General features: G+C 37.1%; 1 protein-coding gene across 3 annotated transcripts in view; it reads left to right on the forward strand.

Annotated features, from left to right (window-relative positions):
* POLA1 (DNA polymerase alpha 1, catalytic subunit) overlaps positions 1–15,000 on the forward strand; it is a 195,300-nt gene that overhangs the window by 112,771 nt on the left and 67,529 nt on the right. The window lies entirely within an intron of this gene.

Consider the following 15,000-nt stretch of genomic DNA (forward strand, 5'->3'; position numbering starts at 1 on the left):
TAGAACATGGCCCATGAGACTGGAGCTGGACCTGGGTGGATGTAGATGAAACAAAAAGCAAAGAAGCTGAATTGAGTGGAACTAGTTGAATTAGAATATTCAAATGTGGTATCTGCTGGATAAGCACCTGGCTGGGCAGGTAGGTTGACATAGCATCAGGAGGCAGGCATGGGTGAAGGTTACCTGTTAAAATTTGGACACAAAACCCAAGCAATTATATCTGAGTATGATTGGTTTAATAAGAAAAACATGAGAAAATTCCCAAGTATTTGCTTGCTTCTACTATTGGGAAATACTGGGCAAAATGTGTAGCTTGCGGAGAATGCAGAAAGTAATTGTTATTATGGGCTACTCAGTTTATTTCAGGAAGCAAAATACGTGTCTTCCTTTAAACCCTATTTTGAAGAATGGATTTTTTTTTATATTTTATTTTAAAAATAGAAGAGAGATCCTGATACTGCAAAGTTGGACATTTGAAAGTTGAAGAAATCCCAGAACGAATACTGCTTACTTAAGTGTAATGCAGGTCATTTATATTTGATGTTACCCTTCCCCTTTTTTCTGTACATTGCAGCCCACAGGTTGGACAGCCCTTGTTGGATGAGCAGCCGGTCTGTATTTGTTTCTCTCCATTGCATAGTGGATGCTCTCTGCCTTATCGAGTGTTCTCTTTGAAACTTTGCCTAGAATTATTTATTTTCCCATGGAGTTTTCTGTGGCACACTTCACTGTGGGATCAAGTGGCTCTTAAAGAGCATCTTTACAAGAGCTGTTTTAAGCTAGGGGGCAATTATTATTTTTATTTCTCAGAGGAATGAGGCATTGGGGAACGGACAACAAACATGTCCATAAGTTTGGGTGCCCAATTTGTGAATCAAAGGACCTGTTTTTTCAGTGTGTAGTACTGAGTAACTGCCTGAAGCAGAGCTTTCGGGTTGCAGTTGGGTCTACTCAAACTTGAGCATCATAGACCTTTAAATTTCACTGCGAACAGACTGATTATTGAGGTGATCATTGCCTGTGAGTCCATTCAATACACTGGAAGTAACTTGTCCAGCCACATGGAGAATCTGTGTAGAGGCAGTAGTGCATTTCAGCTCCCTGGGACCACAGTCACTGGACTTCAGCACTTTATTTTCATTTCTTTCATTTTACTACATACTCTCCAGTGTTCCCAGTACAAAGTCTTATTCACTTTACAAGCCATTGTAAAGGCAGTCCAGTCCTTTAATGAGAATTAAAATATAGATGTGATCCTTTAACTGTAAATTATCACATGATTTGTACGTACAGGGAACTGAAATGAGGATTACATGGGCTTCTGATTGCATGCTTCTTGAGCTTAATATATTTTCACCTACTCTGTATATGAAAATCTATTGCTAAAGGGTGCCATTGCATTTTACAAGAAACATATGCATACATCTAATGACAAGATTTGGTCTATACAGAGACATGACTTGTTTTTATTAATGATATCATGAAAATTAAGCTCTCAACCATTCAATCATCTCACTATGGCATAATAAATGTTTCAGTACAGAGCCCGTGCTCCAGTAATAAATAGCGAATTTATTGTGAAGTTGATCAGTAATATGTATTGGACTGTTTTCAGCAGTTTTTTTCTTATAAGTTCCTTGCAATTGTAAAGAAAATAAGTTTAAAGTTATTAGTTTATTATGTATTATAATACTATTCATCGGCAAATGTTTTAGTACAGTAGGTATTCCATTAGAAACCACCCAATCTGATAATTTTAAGAGTGTTTTTTTTTCTTTTTAAGCAGCTGCTTCCTCTCTGATTTGGATTTTAATCATGACTTGACTTAAGCTTTCATGTCTTACTTATGCTGCCAGGAGGGAACTCGAGCACTAGTTTACTTAATTATTTGCTGTACAACAGCTGCTAATATTAAAAAGGAAAAAAAAAACCCACAAAAAATGCCATCTCATCTTTAGGTCTGCTACAGACAAAAAAAGCAAAGGCAGAGGAGATGACTGTAGCTACCCTGTCTGCTTGGCACCGGCTTCCTCCTCCTCTCTCACTTTCAGTTTTCAGTGTAATGAAGAGCAGGAGAACAATATTCTGTAATTAAGGATTCCATTAAGTTGAAGAAAAGAGCAAATGGAGTTGTTTGTTCTCCTAGCTGAAAAAATTTGTCTGGGGTGGGGGGTTAGTGGTAGTAGTGTAGAAAGAGAGAGGTGGGTGGAGAGACTAAGTCAGGGCTGTTTGTTGAATATACTGTTAAGGACTGTTACCATCCTAATTAATCAAGTTAGAAATTACAGCTGTAGTCGGTTTCCCCCCAATTCTTGTTATCAATTTTCTTCTCTTTTGAGACAAAGCAAATATAAATTTTGTGTTCATTTGTCATTCGTTCTTTGACTTCAGCATCTCTGAAAATAACAATGTAGCACAAAAGACCAGTATTTACCTAGTTGTAATGTGGGTTGCCATGGTGTTTTGCAAATTATTGCAATTATGTTCACCATGCGAGTCGCCCTTGGTAACTGGCGAAAAAACTGATAATCCTGTTTTGAACAAAAGGTCAAATTGCTGAATAGAAAGTCTTGATTAACTAAAAGATGTACAAAGTGGAATTATTTCCTACCATTCAGAAATAGTTCTTGATCGGGTTTGGGGGAGGGGGTGAGTAAGTACATCTGATTACTGAAGTACAAAGCATTGAAAGGATGTTGTCTTGAGCCTTTCATGTAGTCTTAATGGTGGCTTTTTTGTCAAATTTACCCATTTGCGGCATTGAAAGAGGCAGCTGCATTTAAGCTTGAGAGATGGTGCTTTTCAAGAGTTCAGTGCATGGAAAGTTCTCAGCAGTATCTGCAGTTTACTATTAGACCTTCAGCTATTAAAACTGATGTGCTGCATTTGAGCCCATAGCTCTTGGTGCTTGTAAAACCCTCTGACTGATGATCTAATAAAGTGCTCTTACCGGACAATCTCTGATCAGATACTTTAGGGGGAAAAAAAAAAATAACCACAGCTCTGAAAAGGATGGAGGTAGAAACACATGGCTATACTGAAAAGTTTGCTTTTGTAATCTGCAGTGGAAATGTTAGTAAATAAGACTGTATTTTCAATTTGAGTATTTTAAAGGCCCACTGTTCCAGAATTCATTTTTATTTACATTTACGAAAGCAAAAATCAGTCTGAAAAGATTAAAAGTTCTTCATAATCGCTAGTCCTCGACAATTACCTACAAATATATAGAGGGAATGGTCTTCTGCACTTTAATGCTGTGGATTTCCTTTCGTCTTTCCTTTTTTATTCTTGGGAGTGGCAGGGGGAGCGAGGGAAGAGGTGAAGAGGATTAAGGGTTTTTCCTTTTTTAATTATTTCTACTTTTTGTTTTTAAATAGCTACCTGGAAATTAATTCTTAAAACTTTGGAGAGCTTGTGTGAGAGCAGCATGAAAGCAAAGTAAACCTGAACAAGTTTGTGGGTTTACATTCTGCATCACCTAGCAACCCCCTGGCTCAGCCAGTTCTCTCTTCTGCCCCCAGTCCTGTTTACAGACCATTCAGACTGCTCTTCGAAACCATGAAAGATATTCAGTTTCATTAGTGCCATTCTCAAGGAGAAAATAATTAAACTTAAATGAACAAACACTGCTTAGTGATGCTTTAAACTTCTCTAGTTTAAGGTGACCAGACTGTTGAGACCACTTTCTCTGCCATTACCTTTCACTCTTTTGAGCTCCTCTAAACTCGCCTACCCATGTATGTGCTTTATAGTTTTTAAAGTTTTCAGAACTGTATTAACTCCTTCAGTATTTAGAGATGTTCAGAACCATATTGCAAAGGTGTTTCACACAAACAATCTTTTTGTCTCTTTACCAACTTGAGATGTACACTGGAGCTGACAAACCTTACTGTAACTGCCACGTACATGAGCAAAACCTCTGTTTGTTCTAATTTTACATCTGATGTCTTGCAGGAAGTTCGCCATGACAAGTCTGAGACAGGAAAAAATTCAAGGACTGTACAAATGTTTGAGTGGAGAAGGAAGAAAACAGATTTGTGGAAGAAGTGGGGGGAGGAGGGTGTTTTTAGCTTTGTAACCAGAGGCATGGTTTTTAAGAAATCTTTGAGTTCTTACTATTTGTATGTTGCTAGATTCTTTAACAAGCAATAGTGGATGGGCTGTATGAGCTCTTTATGCTTTGCTGACAGTTGACAGACAAAGCAAAATTTTTTCTGAGGCAAGGTACTGTACTTAGTTATGACCTATTGTACCCTAAGAGTATGGCTTGCTTTGAGTTGTATGAATAGGGAGAGTATTTTGGCAAAGTGGACTTAAATATCCTTCTAGAGGTTTTAGCTCTCAATACAGAAATACATAAGACATCCTTCACTGATCCTTTTCTCGTAGTTTTCCGTATGAAGTCATTTTAAGTATTTCTTCTCTCAGTTGCTTGCTCAAAATTCAATTTAGCTGTTTTCAGGTTGTCTTAAGTGAAATAAAATTATTGGTAATAGCTGCTTCTCTTTGTGAGCGGTATCTCAGCCTGTGAACACTTATGCTCTACTTTTTAATCTTTAGGGGCATGTGTTTTGGTGCCTAGAACCTTATTTACTGAAGATAAGAAGACCAGGGTATTGGATTTGATGTGAAGTAAAGCAGAACATCTGGCTAATTTAGTTTGTAATGTTCAACTGTTAAAGTTGGAATTTGTCCACTTGTGGTGCTATTACATGTGTTTAAATGAGGGCCACTGTTTGCATCAAATCTGTCATAAGGGTTTGGAGTGCTCTATTATTCTTTCAGCAGGCTGATGACAGAGCCTGGTCTTTGCACAAATGAGATCAATAAGTTTCAAATAACTTATATGAAAGACATGTGACTGTACATTTAAAGGTGTCTTTTTTAAAAGAAAATCAATTTCTAATAGCATGTAAAACTCTGACATTGACCTACAAGATATTTTTCACTTCTGTCTTGTTTGGTAAGTTTCTTTAAAACATCTTTTACGTTAGCTTGAGCGTTTGAGTTCTTGAGGGGTTGGGTAAGGGTGCATTTCTCATTGGTTATCTGCTGCTTTGGTTACATACACACACTTCCGAGACTTTTAATGGTAAAATTGATATGAAATTTTCTTTTGGTCTTTCATGGTTTCCTCGATTCTACCCCCCCACCCCTCAGATCTGGATTAGAATGCAATTCAAGTTCTATTATTTTGGAGTATTCAAAATTACAAAATACCATTCCTGAAACTCTGTATCATTTTCAGTAGCCTGTAAATAGGCAGATGATATTCTGTGGCTGACTTTGCATGACAACAGCAGTGCGTTGCTGATAGGACTGTGAGGGCATGCAAGTACTCCTTGCGTGAAAGGACTCCTAAAAAGTATGCTATGGGACATAATTTTGTTGTAGCCTAAATCCTCTCAAGTTAATGTCTGTTTTCCATGATATCCAATACAAACTTTGGGTGTTTTAGACCAGCGCAGTTGGCAGCTTCACTTCTCTTAAGTGAGCTGGCCACCTGGAATCTACATCAGTGCTTTTACTGTTACCATATCATCAGCTTTTTCAAGATAAAAGGACATTCTGTGTTCTAAGAAACTCAGGTAGTATTTGTGTCCTCATTCATGCTTGCTTTAAAGGTGGCAAGTCAGTGTAGTTACATTGCCTTCAGTTGCAGTTTGTCTAGTTGTTTGGACCTTCATAATTTGGTCCTTCAGTGGTGTGGTTCCATTGACTCCAGGTGCCTTTGGGTCATTTTGGGCTGGCAGTTTTCCAGTGTGGAACTGAGACAAGAGAGATGAATGTTTCTGAGAGCAGGAGGTTTAAGTATTTTGGAGAGGGCGTCCTTCTCTTTTACCAGCATTGGGTGGTGAAGTGATCATTTGCCTTCCAGTAGGAAGTTACTAGCTGAGATGCTTCAATTTGATAACTTTCTTTAGTGTGCTTCCTGTGATAATAATACTGGATTATATAACCAACCATCTCCAGTATCTGTACTGCTTTCAAGTAATACACTTTTAAAAGCATATCTCATTGTTTCATCTTTCATTTAAGTTTTGTATTTTTCCTAGAAGATCTTGTCTATCTGTTCATCAGCTTGGATAATGCTAAATTCAAGAGGAGTAGAGTGAACCATCCAGGAAAGGAATTTCCTTTCTTTGTAAGAGTTCTGTTATCCACTCCATCCCACAGCTAAACTCTGATCAGTTATACAGGCCAAAACTCAAGAAGCTCTGAAAATAAGGAAATGCTTAGAAAAGAAATTGAAATCGTATCTTCATCTTCCATTAAAGTGAGGTAGCATGAAATGGAGTGTGAAATGCTGTGGCCACTATTTACATTTGCCCTAAATTGGATGATCAGGTAGCATTAGACTCTAAAAATACTCATAGTGGGAAATGTAACCTATTTTTTATTGGATGAGGAGCTACATATGATATTTATTGTATAGAAAAAGAAAAATTAGTACAAAGTCGGTGACCAAGAGTTGAGTTGATAAAACAGGTCCTTCTCTTGTCATCTGAAAAGTCATATACAACACTGGATCTATGATCAGATCTCTTAATGCATTATAGTTAGCTTTTTGTATTAATTTCTGGAACTAATTTCAGTTGTTGTTACTATAATAGTTACTAAAAAAATTTACATTACAACAAATGTAAACAAACAAATGTATACAAAATGTATACAACACAAAACAAAATACCAGAGAACATAAAGTAAGCATTCTCTGGGTAAGGGGTTTAAGCTGTAGGGTAAATTTATAAAGAAATCTAAACAAACCTAAGGTGCTTTACTATTCTAAGCATTTGCTGCAATATCTTTGAGAATAAGAAGCTTGAAAGCATGTTTAACATGGTACCTATCCCACTTAAAATAAAAAAATAAAAGCTCTAGTCAGCCAGCATCAATAGTAGACTCTTGACCCAATTTTTTTGTAAAACAATCTATTTGAAGAGTCTGGGAAAATATCAAAGGAATCTGTTATTTGGAGATGATTAAATGTTAGTTAGGACAGCAGTATAAAACCTTGAAACAAAACGTTCTCAAAGGTCATCTTTGTCTTACGTACTGAAATTGGAGTATAAATATTTTAACTTAGTTTTAAGATGTTTTTGACCTAAAAGTTTCAGTTATGCCTGATGGTTCAAGAGAACTTGCACACAATGTGAAATTCTTTTACATTTTAAAATTCTAGGATGGAGTTCAGACATAACCTCTTCTCTAGAAGGGATCTCTTGAACCTAGCATTAGGGCTTCTGACTTAGTGCAATTGGATCTCCTTATGGTAACATATTAAATAAGTAGAGAGAGCTTCTCTGGAAATTTCTTTTTAAAATTTTGGTGAAGTGGAAAAGAAGGCTGGCGTGACTAGTACTTTAATAACAATGTCTGTTCATATACTGCTTTGAGATCTAAATATGTTCGAACTTACTAATTGAAGAGGCTTTACAAGTCCCCTAGATTTCCTTGAAAGATAAAATGAGATCCTTCTCATGGTCCCACAGGTGCATGTTTTTATTAGTGCTTCGTATCTGGTTTGTGGAATATCAAACCTTGTAGGATCCTGAAAAAATTGCTGGCCCAGAATTCTGCATCACTGATTGCTTCTAATTCCATTACTCCAGTTGTTCTGTTTGGTTTGCATGATTCACAGAGTGTGCCTGTTTATTCCTTATCAAGAAGATTGTCATTGATAGGAAAAATGCCAGAACAGATAAGATGCTCCTTATAAAGGCTCCTTCTGATGGTGATCATTTTGTTAGGGGGTGAGGAAGGAAGGGAAGCCTGATGGTTCATTTTCCATATATGACACTCTTATGAGTGACACCATATTCTTCTTTGTTTCCCTCAAACTTCTTTCTGACAAAATTATCTTAGAATTTCACCTTGATGAAGAATTTACTTATTCTTTTCTTTCCCGTGCCCAAAGAGGGGGATGACCAAGAGGTAGGTTTTTAAACATATGAAAGGTGGTCCTTTCATATGTTGACCTAGTCTTTTATAAATTGAGATCATCTCGTCTCCAGGTTGTTTGTATTAGTAGCTACAAGTTCCAAAGGAATGGCTGTCTCTGTGCAGGCTCTCAGGAGATGCATGGACTTGACAAAGTCAAATGTCTTAAGGTGTCACGTGTGTGGAGTCCTCCTGATCAAAGTGTTCTACGCTGAGTCTACTGTGGTAGTCTCACCAATAAATTACTCCATCTGTAAGATCAATCAAGCAACTATTTATGTGCCTTTGTACTTGCTCTGGAAGGACATTGAGGATAAAGCAGCTGACTGGAAGCAGCTACAGAAAGTACACAAAGCAGACAGGCACCAGGACACTGCAAAGTGTTACTTTTCCTTCAGAAGAGAATAGTGTGTTTCTGTTTACGCCAATCCCAGACTCATCAAGTCCTCTATCTTGAAAAACCCCTTTCAAAAATTTAATGAGTCTATGCCTCTCCTATGTCTAGCAGCGGTAGAATTTGTTTCTTTGTAAGAGTGGTCTTCTGAGGTTTTTATCAGGTACATTTGCCCATGAAAAAAGTGGGATGTTGCCTCAAGAACCTAAAATATGCCAAACTTCACTGTAGTGGTGGAATCAACCTCCCTGAAGTGTTCAAAAGGTGTGTGGATGTGGCACTTGGGGCACTTGTTTAGCAATTGGACTCCATGATCTTAGAGGTTTATTCCGACCTTAGTGATTCTATGATTCACATCGCTAAGTGGGTAAAGTTTTCTGGTGAAGTCTCGTTTCACTATTTATGATGGCATCCCTGACCTGAGGGGATTTGTTCTTGGCATTGTAGCAGTGGCAGGCAGGTGTCACCCAAGTCTGCGTTGTCTGAAAATTCCAGTGTGTGACACTAGTTCTCACACTGTCATTCAGATATTAATTGTTGCTGCTGTCTCACTAGGATGGTGCAAATGCATTGGATTGTATCAATGTTATTACTAGAGTATTTCTTTGTTCTAAACGGGCAAAAAAGCAGATTAGGAATTGAAATTACTTGAAAGTAGTTTGGTTTCTGTTACACAACAGAGAAACTTTCCTAACTTTACAGCAATAGCTCATCTTTAAGTCAATATTCATACCACCTTTCATGTTTAAAGATGTAGCTACTACTAGTAGTCAAAACACTTGCCAGAGAATGTGCAAACAGAGGGTTTGGCTGTAATTCCTGAGATGCTGTCTACCACTAAGGAAAGTTTGTCTATCTGTTCCCCACACACTCAGCTATTTACAGAAGACACAGAGAGGGAGAACACACCTGTGATGTGGAACAATTATTGCGATTGAAACTGATAACTTTCAGGCCACTGAGTCAAGTCCTCTGTTGCCATGATGAACTGCCTAATTTTATTTCATAAAATCATCTATCTTTTAACGTTACATGGGGGTATTTATCTGTTCGATAGTGTACCCAGTAATGCAATATTATTGGAACCTCATCCTTCCAGAGGGTTTAAAGACACTTCAGCCAGATTTTTCCTGTTAGGAAATGCTATCCGTAATAATGGACATTGGCAGGAAAATGGGTTTTGAAGCTTCTGGTCTTGGAATGAGTGAAAATAATATGCTTTTGTAGGAGTAGTATAAAAAAGGAGGTCAGTGTGAAATTAAAGTGGCCTGATTAGTGACTCACTATGATGTCCTGATCAGAAAGTTTTCATTGCATTGTCTCTCACATTCAGCCTTGCAAAAACTGGTTTGCTGATCAGTGACATGAACAGCAAGCTTATGCTGGTTGACTTGGACAGTAGTTCGGGTTGGGTTCCTACATTTCCCTTCTGGTGTGTTTGGTGATTTAAGGTGATAATTTCGTCTCTGCAATGCTGAAGCCATGGATTTTGAATGTAATATGCTCAAGGTCAGGTCTCCCAGCCATCTGGAGATTGGACATCATCCAGTAAGATCCCATTATCTAAAGCCCGTGTTAAAATTGTCTTCAATGGGGAGAAAGATTGTAGAGAAGCAAGCACAAATTACAATTAAATTCAACTCCAAAGTAACTGATAGTGACTTGTGAATAATTTTCAGTGCTTTGTGCTTTTTACTACCACATTTTTTCATTCCATGTGAACTTCCAAAGTGTTGTAGTGCCTTAGCATCCAGACTGTCCAAAGGCAGGAACAGATGCAGAACTGAAGTGTCCTAGAGAAGCACATCCAGTTTTCTACTGTAGCAGGCAGCCAAGCTACATTGTGAAGTGTAGTTTGTAAAAACTATTAAGATAAGGCTAAATGAATGTGTGTTGTTGACTCCTGCAACTTCTGTTTGAAAGGCTGTTCTGAAACCACTTGCCTCTGTATGTTGGGGTAATATTTCTAATGCTTGTTGATCACTAGAATGGAAAAGGCTAATTCTCAAGAACAGACTTACAAAGAAACAAAATTACTTTTGACTTGCAAATTTCTCCCCTTTAGGTACAGTTCATGGACATAATACTCTTGAGGGATTTTCTTTTATATTTTGCATTTGTTTTAGGGGTTTTTTTGCATACTTTTAATATTTTAATATGAACTAAGCATTTGTAGGCAGAATGTTTGGAAATGCTAGTTGCTTTTTTTTTTTCCACACTCTATCAACTTGTATTTCATTTCCCACAGTGCTGCAGATACCAAGTAGAACAAAGCTGAAGGTTTCCTATTATGATTTTGTTTGATCTATTGCAAATTAATTTACAGACTCAGTGATAGCTGCTGGGAAATGAAGGATTGGTTTTGTTTGGTCAGTGAAGATGACAGGCATGGATCAAATAAGAGTTAACAATAATGCACTTGAACAGATTGAATCAGAACATAATGCATGTATTGAATTTGATTGCAACATGCATGGCCATGGAAAAGTTTTTTGTTTAAAACAAATCAAGGCTATGGCTTAATTATCAAAGCAAAACAAGAGGCATAAAGACCTACATGTTTCTGATACTGCTTTTTTTTTCAAAAATAGCTCCCTTCACACAGTTATCTACATGTTTAATTTCCATGCATAATAGCAACAGTTATTGTTGTCATATGTTAAGAGAGATTAACAGATAGTAAGTACAAACAAAAACAAATAAGGCCTGAATAGAGAGGTGACAAAGAAGAAAAGACCTCTTTAATGTTAATTATAACTGGTAGGAAGTCTATACAAATGATATTAATTGTTTTCTATATGAATTGAAGGAACATTTAGTATCTATGCAATGTGTTTGGGCTTTTTATTGTAGGCAATACTTAGAAATCTTCATTTTTTAAATATATTTTATTGCAATATGTACTATTCAGTGAAACTTGCATGTTTTTATCATGATTTCTTAGTAGCTGAAAACAAGTATAATAGTAAGCTGTTGATTTTGAATGGTTATTTTTATCCTACCGTTTTTTTACTTTAAGCACCTGTATTTTGTGACCAGCAAAGCTCCCAGTGCTTTCTTCAACAGTGACTGCATTAGACTGGTACAACTGCATAAAGAAACTCACTTCAAATATCATTAGTCAGTAGTAGTTTAGGGGGACCATCTGTGCATTCCATTGTAAGACAGTGGAAGCAGTACCTTGTGAGTGATGTAGTCCTTTGTTTCTTAATTGTTAGCTAAAAATGCCAAAAGGTGGCAGAAAACACATTTACTTTTATTGTGCATTATTTTGATGCTTGTCTATTTTTGAGTGTTCTGTTCAGCTGAAGCTGGGATGATGCTCCCATTCCAGGCTTTGTTTTTTCAGTTGCACTTGCATTCCCTAAGTATCTTGCTGTCTGGCAGTTTCCATGCTTTGTTTTTCTAGTATAATAAATTGTTTCAAAGTTCAAATGTAGTCATTTAATACGTTTTGAGTCATGAGTGTTCTCTTCCTGCACACAGAATCTTTTCATAGTTACAGCTGAAACAATTACACTCTTTAACAGGAGGGGTTTGGAATGGGTGAGGACACCCTCTGCATCTCCCCCTGCCTGGCTGTGTATTTGAAGGCCCTGCTTCTGTCAGACTGCTGCCAGATGTTTCATAGGTAGAGATGCCACATAATAAGCAAATGTGACATAAACAACTTTCTATACAGAGCATAGCTTTTGTCTCTAAAAATTAACTTAATGGAAGATCTGTGATGATTCATTATCCTTTCCAGAAATTTTTTTGTTCTCCCTCACTTGGCTCTAATGATATTCTTGGTACTCACATAAGTGAGTGCCCAAAGATCTCATTGCTATCCTTAAGTAGCTTTTTTTTCTGTAGAAGGTTATTCCAAGTCTGTCAAAACTGAGTTATTTAAAAAATGTGAGGCAACAGATAAACACCGTCCTCTTTTAAAAATAAATGTGAGCTTCACTTGCAAAACCAAAGCCAAGGACTATCTTTTTCACTTGAGGCTCATTTGTGCCTGCTGACTTCAGAAGACACAGGTCAGGTGTCTGTGTTAGGTCGTGCCCTAAGTTAGGATTTTTCACAATGAAGGATGTGCTGATGAAGTAGCTCAGTCTTGTTGAGCAGTGTCTTATCTTTATAATGTTAGTTCTGAAGTATTTGTCATAAATAAATTGTATATGACAAGGAAAGCGGTACTAGGACTGCTGGGGCAACAGTTGTGCAAGAGACCAAATTAAATTCACAGGTTTTTGAATTCTTGAAATTTTCTCATTGTGCGGTATTAAATATGTAGTTATTTACATTGCTAATCTACAAAACGATAAAACTCAAACTTAGTGATCAGATCACTAATTACACTGTTTCCAACCCCCCTTATTTTATTAAGAGCATCTAGATTAGGGAGGATTTGCCTCATCCCGAAATCTGTTAAGTGAATTGGTTTTTGGAGATGATTTTTCTTCCTTCATTTACTATAAACAAATCATAGGGTGACCAGCTTAAACTGGTTATCAGGCTTTTAGATATCAAAGTTGGGTGAAATGAATCTACCTGCTTATCTTAATAGACTCTTTCAATTCCTGCATTATGGACTTGAGCACGCATTTTAGGAAGCAATTTGCATTGCTGTTGGCATGAAGTTCCACACACAGTTGTTTTGGTCTGGCAACATAGACATAAAAGCTCTGCTGTGCAAGGGCAGCAGGAAGTGTTTTGGTGGACTTTACACCAAGTGGGATAGTATTGAAATTGTGATATGGCTGGAAAAATGGTGAAAGAAGAGAGGTCTCTGCCATAAATGAAGTAAAGGATTTGAACTTTCATCTTAAAAAGATACATAAACAAACAAAAAGCCTGAAATAGCCTTGGAGAACTTTTGAAATTATTATGGAAGATATTTTTAAGTTGAAATTTAAGTGGAAATTAGGTATAAGTCATCGCCAGAACATACAGTTGGAACAGCTTGTTGAAGAGCCAGTGAGAATGGAATCAAGCAACTTTTTGAGTTGTTGTCTGATTCCTAGTATTTCCATGAAAGTACCAGGAATTCTGGTACAGTTAGGTTTAACTTCTTCGCAGGAGCTACAAAAATTTTGGAAACGGGCAAAAATAAGCAGTCACTATTCCCTGCACAGACACGAGCAGCTGATGATCTGAAATGCAGAGCTTGCAGGGCTGAGCTACTCAGGGGTGGTAAAAGCAGGAACTGCTTGAGAAGAGTTGCAGATAGGGTTTGTGATACTGACTGGACTTGTCAGTTAACACTGGAAGATGAAATCTTCTGCCAAGTAATGTGAAGTAAGGCAGATGCTGAAAAACCAATCCTAATTTTGTATATAGAGTGTGTATTGACTTACAAGGGAAGAATAAAATTACAATTCTTGGATAATGATAAATACCTTTCTGGAAATGACTGCTCAGTGCTCAAATGCTCAGTAGTGCTCTAGGCAAACAGAACTCGAGGAAAGAAAAGAACAGAGAGCAAGATGGTAAATACCATTTTGTTTCTGTATAAATTCATGTTCATCTAGCATCCTAAATACTGTGTACAATACTGGTTTCATCTCCCTCCCCATTTGTCCTCTATTTTCCCCCCAGTCCCCTCATTTCAAAAAAGACTTGGAAGAGATTCAGAGAAGGCCAACAAAGATCTGGAGTGATTTCCATGAAAGGAACAACTGAGTAAATTAGGACTGTGGTTTGGAAAAGAGTTTGATTGCAGGTGATGTGATGGAGGTCTGTAAAATCATGAGTGGCATGGAAAAAGTGAATGCAGAATGATTTTTCCTAGTCTCTCCTGATACAAGAACTAGAAGGCATTAAAAGAGAAAGAGTGTGTGTGTTCAAGAAAAGTAAGATACTTTTTCATATAGCGTGTAGTTGTTCTGCAGTATAGTGCAGATGCTAAAAGTTTCAATTGGTTGAAAAAGCACTTGAAGTTCATTGGGGTGGGAGTAGTAATGCACCCAGTTGCCACTGAATACAGAGACAATGATTCAGGTGGTCCTTGAGCCATTTCCAAAAGTTGGGAAAATCTTTGGAAGAGTTTAACTGTGTGTTTTCTCTTACGCTATTCCTTTGTATCTTATATAAGTGGTTCTTAGAGATGAGGTGTAGTATTGTTTTTAGCCTATGCTCAAACCTGGCACAAAAAACGCATCCTTACCAGTCCCAGAATCATTCTTTGTTTCATACTCTTTAGAAAAGCCTTTTGTATTGTCTCCCTGAGCTTAGATAGAGCAAACTGGCTCAGATTTTGTTCCATTTTAACTCAGGAAAATGTTAGTTTACATTGAAGTCCCGAAAGCTTTGTAAAAAAAAAAAAAAAATATTTGAAAAAAAAAAGAAAGGAAAGCTTCTGGCTGGCATCAGAAAACAGAAAAGTTAAAATTGTTTTTCCTTCTCTAAAGTGTAAGCAAGAAAATGGCACTTTACTTAAACATTTAATTTATTAAAGGTCTATGAGATGTCCTGCTGATTGGTCTACATAGTTGGATAAAATAATCCTGTTATTTTAATGCCTCATCTGGAGAAGAGAAGAGGTTTTGGTATATTTCAAAGAAAGGATGACTGCAGCGATCATAATGTGGGATTTTGAAGCAAGAAGACTTCAGCTTTGTTCTCTGCTATTACTTGTGTTTAAACAAGGACCACAGAATCATAGAATCAGCTGGGTTGGA

The sequence above is a fragment of the Lepidothrix coronata genome, unplaced genomic scaffold (genome assembly GCF_001604755.1).
Source record: "Lepidothrix coronata isolate B3197 unplaced genomic scaffold, Lepidothrix_coronata-1.0 Scaffold135, whole genome shotgun sequence".
NCBI classification, from domain to species: Eukaryota; Metazoa; Chordata; class Aves; order Passeriformes; family Pipridae; genus Lepidothrix; species Lepidothrix coronata.